This window comes from Gymnoscopelus braueri (genome assembly GCF_963280865.1).
Source record: "Gymnoscopelus braueri genome assembly, chromosome: 6".
In the NCBI taxonomy this organism is placed as follows: Eukaryota; Metazoa; Chordata; class Actinopteri; order Myctophiformes; family Myctophidae; genus Gymnoscopelus; species Gymnoscopelus braueri.
The window spans coordinates 26,499,015-26,506,712 of record NC_137607.1 but is presented as its reverse complement, the minus strand read 5'-3'; positions in this window follow the sequence as shown (position 1 = coordinate 26,506,712).

Here is a 7,698-nt window from a genome sequence, read left to right as displayed (position 1 = left end):
ATGAGATTTCACATGCACATTCCCAGTAGGCCGAGGACGAAATTTTTCAAATCAGCCTCATGGTGGCGCTATAAAAGGCTGATTTGCTTTTTTAACTATTACTGCACCAATCTGCATGAAACTTTGCACGCACACTCGCTAGAGGCCAAGGAAAAACATCTGCCCTGCATTTTTCACATTTACCTTTCATAGCGCCACCAAGAGGCCGACTTATATAAAACAATTTTTTTTATATTAAGCCTTCAGAATGTATCCAAATTTCACACAAATCGGTACACACTCTATAGTCAAGATGGAAGATTAATTTTCCATATTCCATCCTGATTGGCTAACATTGACATCTTAAGTTTGCAGGAGTGGCCCGTTTTGAACAACATGCCACAAATCATGAACGCAGCGTCCGATTGCGGTGACACTTTGCACGCACATTCGCACTACGTTGAAGAACAAATGCCACCCTTTTACCATTGCCCTATTGTAGCGCCACCAGGAGGCAGATTTTTGCAACACTTTTCTTTTTTATATTACTCCTTCAAATGTCGTCCAAACATCATGCAAATTGGTACACATTATCTCTATAGTCAAGTGATCAAGATGGTTCCGTCCGATTTTTCATATTCCATCCTGATTGGCGAATTCCGAACATTGCCGCCCCACAATAACCTACCTGACCTGGCGGAGACCTGTGCCCCGAGGAGCACTTTTTCTAGTTCATAATGTCTGTTTTTGACTATGGGGATATATTGTATGCATGCTTCACTCTCCACACTGAAGCCTCTTGAAGCAGTCTACCACAGTGCCCTGCGTTTTATTACTGGCGATGATTATCTTACCCATCACTGTATTTGATATGATAAAGTGGGTTGGCCATCTCTCGCAGTGCATAGAGAGCAACATTGTATTTTATTTATTTATAAGGCCTTGTGTGGAAAGCTTCCTTTCTTCTGAAACCAAAGGTTACTGGACATTCAACACGTTCACAAACCCACATTAGATATACCAGTCCTCGTAAGAGCAGTGAACAGGGAAAGACTGCTTTTATGTATTATGCTCCACACAAATGGAACAAACTTCACGATTCTCTGAAACTGGTGCGATTGGTCTCAATTGAGACATTTAGGGTGCTTCTCGAGGACACACTACATAGTGACTGCACCTGCTTCATGTAACTCTATGTTTATTTGCATCTGTGACACTGTAATATGATTCAAATGTTTGTTATTGTTTTTCATTATGTATATATTGTATTTTATATGCTGTTATCAGGGCGTCCTTGAAAAAGAGAGCTTGCTCTCAATGGGCTTCCCTGAATAAATAAAGGAAAAAGAAGAAAGTATCCCAACAAATTCAATGATTTTCCAGAAATGTTCAACAAATATCAATAATAGTGAAAATAGCAGATCTACAGGCTCACAACGCGTTGATGCGATGCGTTGTGAGCTTGTCGATCAGCTATTTTCACTATTTGAAATACAGCTTAAGTGGTGAGTTCATTATTTACTTATTTCCCTTCCTAGAAATGTAGTGGAGTCAAAAGTACAATATGAAGTGAAAGTCACAAGTATCAAAAAATACAAATATTCAAGTAAAGTACAGATCCTCAAAGAATGTACTTAAGTACAGTACTCAAGTTCATTACTGTCGACCACTGTGAACGGGACTCAAGCTCATGGGGTTTCTGAACACTGGAAAAAGAAAGACATTAAATTGTAACAACTTACTTCTCCCTCCCGTCATTGACAGTTGCTCTTTATTCATTCTCGAGTATGAAATAAGAGAAAAATGGACAGAATGAGATCCTGGTCAATATCGCCCTTATGTCAGTGAGTGCTGTGGCTGAAAGTAAAGTGTCCCACATAGATTAAAATACTGCACAAAGACCCGTATATCAATGTGATTGTTTGACCTTTAAGCAATGGTTTTGTAGCTTGTAATGTTTAACACGCACAACTCTGCGTCATTGCAAGGAGGAACTCCCACTCATGTAATGCCTTCATGTAAGTCAATAGGTGAGTGTTTGCTTTTCAAATCCTCAGTTCAACACAAACTCTCTTGGGGTCACATGAGAAGATTAGACATGCTTTGTCCTCATTAAGAAAAGGCATTACAAAAGAGAATATCCAATACCCAGAATATCCAATACCCAGGTGAGAAAGAAAAACACGAAGATTAGTGGCACGAAATAATTGTTCTTCCACATTCACTTTTCAGTCTAAATTCATCAAAAGACTATGATAAATCAATTGTGAGGGATGAGGATGAGGAAAAGTTAATCTTTCTTTTCATTTATTTTCATTTCCTGGTCAGAAACCCAATCTAACAGATCTCCAACATAATTATGTGTGTGTGTGTGTGTGTGTGTGTGTGTGTGTGTGTGTGTGTGTGTGTGTGTGTGTGTGTGTGTGTGTGTGTGTGTGTGTGTGTGTGTGTGTGTGTGTGTGTGTGTGTGTGTGTGTGTGTGTGTGTGTGTTTGTGTGTGTGTGTGTGTGTGTGCATATTATGTGTGTGCATATGTGTGTGTGTGTGTGTGTGTGTGTGTGTGTGTGTGTGTGTGTGTGTGTGTGTGTGTGTGTGTGTGTGTGTGTGTGCGTGTGTGTGTGTGTGTGTGTGTATATAATATATCATTTATTTACTTTTATGTCCTAATTTACAATTTACATTGATTGTCATGATTAAAGCTTAACAGTAAGATATATAATTTTTTTAGGGGCATTTCCGATCCTTTTTGGAAAATGGAAAAGTATGTGTGTGCTCCTCTTTTAATCACAGACTTCTGTTGCTGGGTGTCAGCAATGACTGGGGCATGAGAAGGGATTACATGTGATAAAGGTCATGCGCTGTATTTGAACCCATGATGTGCTGAGGAAATCCCTATGAATTCAGTTTTCACGTCACAATGTGTGTGCGTCCGTGTGTGTGTGCGTCCGTGTGTGTCCGTCCGTCCGTCCGTCCGTCCGTCCGTCCGTCCGTCCGTCCGTCCGTCCGTCCGTGTGTGTGTGTGTGTGTGTGTGTGTGTGTGTGTGTGTGTGTGCGCGCGTGTGTGCGTGCGTGTGTGCGTGTGTGTGTGTGCGTGTGTCTCTTATTCTGTGTTTTAAAATGCTGGCTACAGGATGCCTTTTGGGTGGAACAGTGACACATGCACACACATTCAAAAATATATGCACACTAAACATTTCAGTTCTAAGCAGGAATTGTTTATAGACTGTCACAAATTTAGCTCATGTGATTAGTCATAGGTCAAGTAGGCCATAGGCTACACAGCATGGGTCTTCAACAGGGGGTCCGGGACCCCTAGCGGATCCTCAGAGTTACTACAGGGGGGCTGCCAAATCTTTGTGTGATAGGAACTCGTGAGGTTGTAGATGTAGATTGGCTATTTTCGGGGAAGAGGTTGTGTAGAGGGAAAAAAGAGCAGACCAAGTAGACCTATAGTCAACGGTCAAGTTTACTAAGTATTGAGGATTTAAGTGGTTAAATGTCTGAAAATACACATTAACATGAATCCAACATATTCATAGAAAAGCTAATGTGTAATCCAGGGGTCCTCAACAGGCGGACCGCGGTCCATGACCGGACCGCGGGACACCTCTCTGTGGACCCTGGGAAAATTATAATAATAAATATTTTTTTTTTTTTACCCTAAAACCGAAATAAAGTAACAAAAACGGGGGGAAAAGTACCCGAATCCGCCCAGATCCGCGAAAAAAATCGCGTGCGCGCGGGGGGGGGGGGGGGCGCGCGTGCATGTGCGGACCCTAGCCTTATTCAAAAACGTATTTGTGGACCTTCAAGATTTGTTGTTGAGGACCCCTGGTGTAATCAAACAAAAAACATGAATTTACACAACACTGATGATCATGCAGTCAAACAAGGATGAAGCTGCAGGCTACATGGGAGACTCAGCGGCTTTAGTTGATTTAATTCCCCCTGACACAGAGTGGGTCCAGACTGCCCTTATATGCTGGGATGGAAACTCATGGTTATCAACGGGAAAGCCTCCTCTGCACCCGCGGGCGGCTCACAGTTGGGTAAACTAGCATCATTAGAGAATTTATCATTTAGGTTACTTAATAAGGTTGAGCTCTATTTTCAGAAGTGGCAACAATATCATTCTCACGTGGATATAGGGTTGATCAGTCTGGCTCATCGTAAAGGACAATCTTATTTAAGGGCACTGACCTTGTGTGATAATTATGCCAAACATTGTTTATGTGACTCCTTTAATGTACTACTGCACCAATGCTTGTTAATGTTTATTTAGTACTGTTGGTTATTGTTATTTAGTTTTATTTTATTTTACTTTAGTGTGTGTATTGTATGTCCTGGTTGAGTGTTGTGCTGTATTGTTTTTGTGCTAATACTGAACTTTAATAAAATAGAAATAAAACAAACAAATAAACAAACAAACAAACAAACAAACAAACAAACAAACAAGTATAGAGCATCGCAGTTCCCGCCCACTTCCTGGTTTTTCCTGGTGCCGGAAGGAAAAACTCAATGCATTTTTCCCATTGACATTTCCAAAAATATTTATATCAATTAATTTAAGCCTAGAATCAAGCCATCCAGGGTCCTGGTGAATCATGACCATAAAACGTTTTTTTTCTGTGATTTTTATTTATTTTATATTTAATGATATGATATACTATATTTAATAAATACCCTCTGTTTTGCCGTTTTCAAAAAAGTTTTTTCACAGAATCAAACGTTTTATGGTCATGATTCACCAGGACCCTGGATGGCTTGATTCTAGGCTTAAATTAATTTATATAAATATTTTTGGAAATGTCAATGGGAAAAATGCATTGAGTTTTTTGAAGTGGCACCCGGAAGGGGCGGGAACTGCGATGCATGGATCTATCTATGAAATCTGTGTGCTGTAGTTGTGTACACAATTCAGTAATATTTGTAGCAGTGGAATCCCCATAGTAGCTGCATGATGAGTACTTTCTACTTTTGGTACTTAAGTAAATATAATTCCGGACTTTTACTTGTAACAGAGTATTTCTACATTGCAGTTGCATTGATACTTTTACTTAAGTAAAACAAAATTGAGTACCTTTTCCACCACTGAACACCGACTCTCAATTGGTCCAACACTCGTTGTCTGGCGAGTAGGAGTAGGAGGAGAGGGGTGGAGAGGAGGAGGAGGAGGAGGAGGAGGCTGGTTTCACATGCATTTTGACACGAGAGAAAGCTGTTCCCCTTCTTACCAAAACTACACCACGTTATCCAACGTGTTTGTGAATGATAGCCTCACATCGTCTTAGAATTGGATACAATTCAATTGTATCCAGTACAATTGGATACAATCAGTCTCGTTTTACTGTCAGCTTGTTCATTGCGGGGGAAAGTGGAGAGAGAAAGTCGAGTCCCCAAAACGAGATGAATAAATGTGAATGAAAAGATAAAAAAACAGACGCCGACCGAGACATGTTCCGCGAAGAGTCTGGATATTAACCCCCGAACGAGGATCGCTTGTATGAGGGCAGATTGTGTTTGTGTGGAATAAACATATCGGACGGACGGATGGACAGACGCAGTCACTGTTGGAGCTATAATTAAAGCATAATTCTTGACAGCTGTCCTGTCGTCCCATTGAAAACAACGTCCCTTTGTCCCCATCATGTGCGACGGTTGATGCGCTGCTGAGAAGGTAGGCAATACAATATTCAATGAAAATTTTTATTATATATATATATATATATATATATGTGTGTGTGTTTTATTTATTTATTAAACTTTTTATTTAATATTCCATTCATCATACAATATATATTTCAGTATTTGATAATGAGTAACAACAGTCCTCAATGTCATGGTTAATAAACACCCCCACCACCAAAACAAAATCAGAGTACAAAGGAAGACAAAACAAAACAAAACATCATAGACATTCATGTAATTCATAATTTGGCTCAGTTGAAAGGTCTGTCTACACTTTCTTATCCAACTTTACATACAAATATCATGACAGCCCAACCTATTACCAAAAAAATAAAAATTGTTACGATTTAAAAAAAATATATTTATAACTTAATATGAACTAATCTTGTGTTGTTTATTTAGCTTATATTTCAAACTTGCGTTTATAGCCTATATTTGCCTCTCATCTATTAATATTAGTTTAGTCATGACAAATTGATAATGATTTATACGGTTGTTGTTTTTGTTTGTTGTTTAAATGGGCCATTAGCCTAATTGCTGTAGCGGTAGTTAACTTGGGATCAGGGGCAGGGGACCACCAGGGGACCACCTGTCCTTGAGGGGGTCCCATGGGGTCGCCACTCACCGGTGAAAATTAGAAACAGATTAATTTAGCCCAGGGGTCTTCAACGTTTTTCAGCCCAAAGACCCCTTAACTGAGAGAGACATGAAGCAGGGACCCCCCCCCCCCCCCCCCCCACACACACACACACACACACACACACACACACACACACACACACACACACACACACACACACACACACACACACACACACACACACACACACACACACACACACACACACACACTACATATTGTATAGAATTGTGTTGCTTCATAGACTTGTTTGACAGCACTGTCATCAATGTTGTATAAATGCATGTTTTTGGTTTAGTTTTTTACACATTAGCTTCTCTATTAATTCGTGTTAATGTGTATTTTCAGACATTTAACCACTTAAAGCCTCAATACTAAACTTGACCATTGACTCTGTACTTGGTCTGCTCTTTTTCCCCTTTACACCAAACCTCTTTGCCAAAAATAGCCGATCTACAAGCTCGAGGCGTTGTGTGCTTGTAGATTGGCTATTTTGGGCTTAATGTTCCCCTCACTCCCCCCAGAATCCAATCACACTAAGATTTGGAGGACCCCCTGTGGTAACTCTGAGGACCCCCTAGGGGTCCCGTACCTCCTGTTGAAGACTCCTGATGTAGCCTATTCCACCGGCTAGAAGTTTATTCAATGAGAGAATGTATGGGCTAAGAAAGTAAGAATGACTTCAGATCGTGGGTTGTGTCTATTTGTCTCTCCATAGAGACTATGGGGAGATAACAGTGTGTCTAGGGCGCCATAGACAATAGAATTATGTTCAATATTTTGTATCTAACAGCAAACATCCTCACAGGTCCCTGGCACAAAACGTTTTCAAATGGGGATTTGTGGCTTAATGTATCATTTTGGGGGTCCTTGGCATAAGCCACTGGCCCACTCTTTTTATGACGCCTAACACTTCTCCCCTGGCATTTTGTCCCCTTTTAAGTATGAAGGCTCTTTGTGGTTTGGTTTCTGAGGTATAGCATAATGCTCAAAGTGGCCACACATGGATAATTATTATAACCAAACTCTTATGGGTAGGGCTAATAGATAAACTTGTACCTCCTAGACCTATTTATTAGCAGTGGTGGAAAGTAACTAATTACATTTACTGTACTGTACTTACAGTACTGTACTTAAGTACAATTTTGAGGTACTTTTACTTTACTGGAGCATTTAAAATTTTCAGTACTTTTACTTCTACTCCACTACATCTCAGAGGCAAATATTGTACTTTTACTCCACTACAATTATGTGAAAACTTAAGTTACTAGTTACTTTGCAGATATAAATTATTATATTTTAAAACATACATTAACCACTTCAGCCTTATTTTATACCTAGGCTATTTGAAAATAGCCAATCTACAAGCATTGATATTTTCAAACATTTTA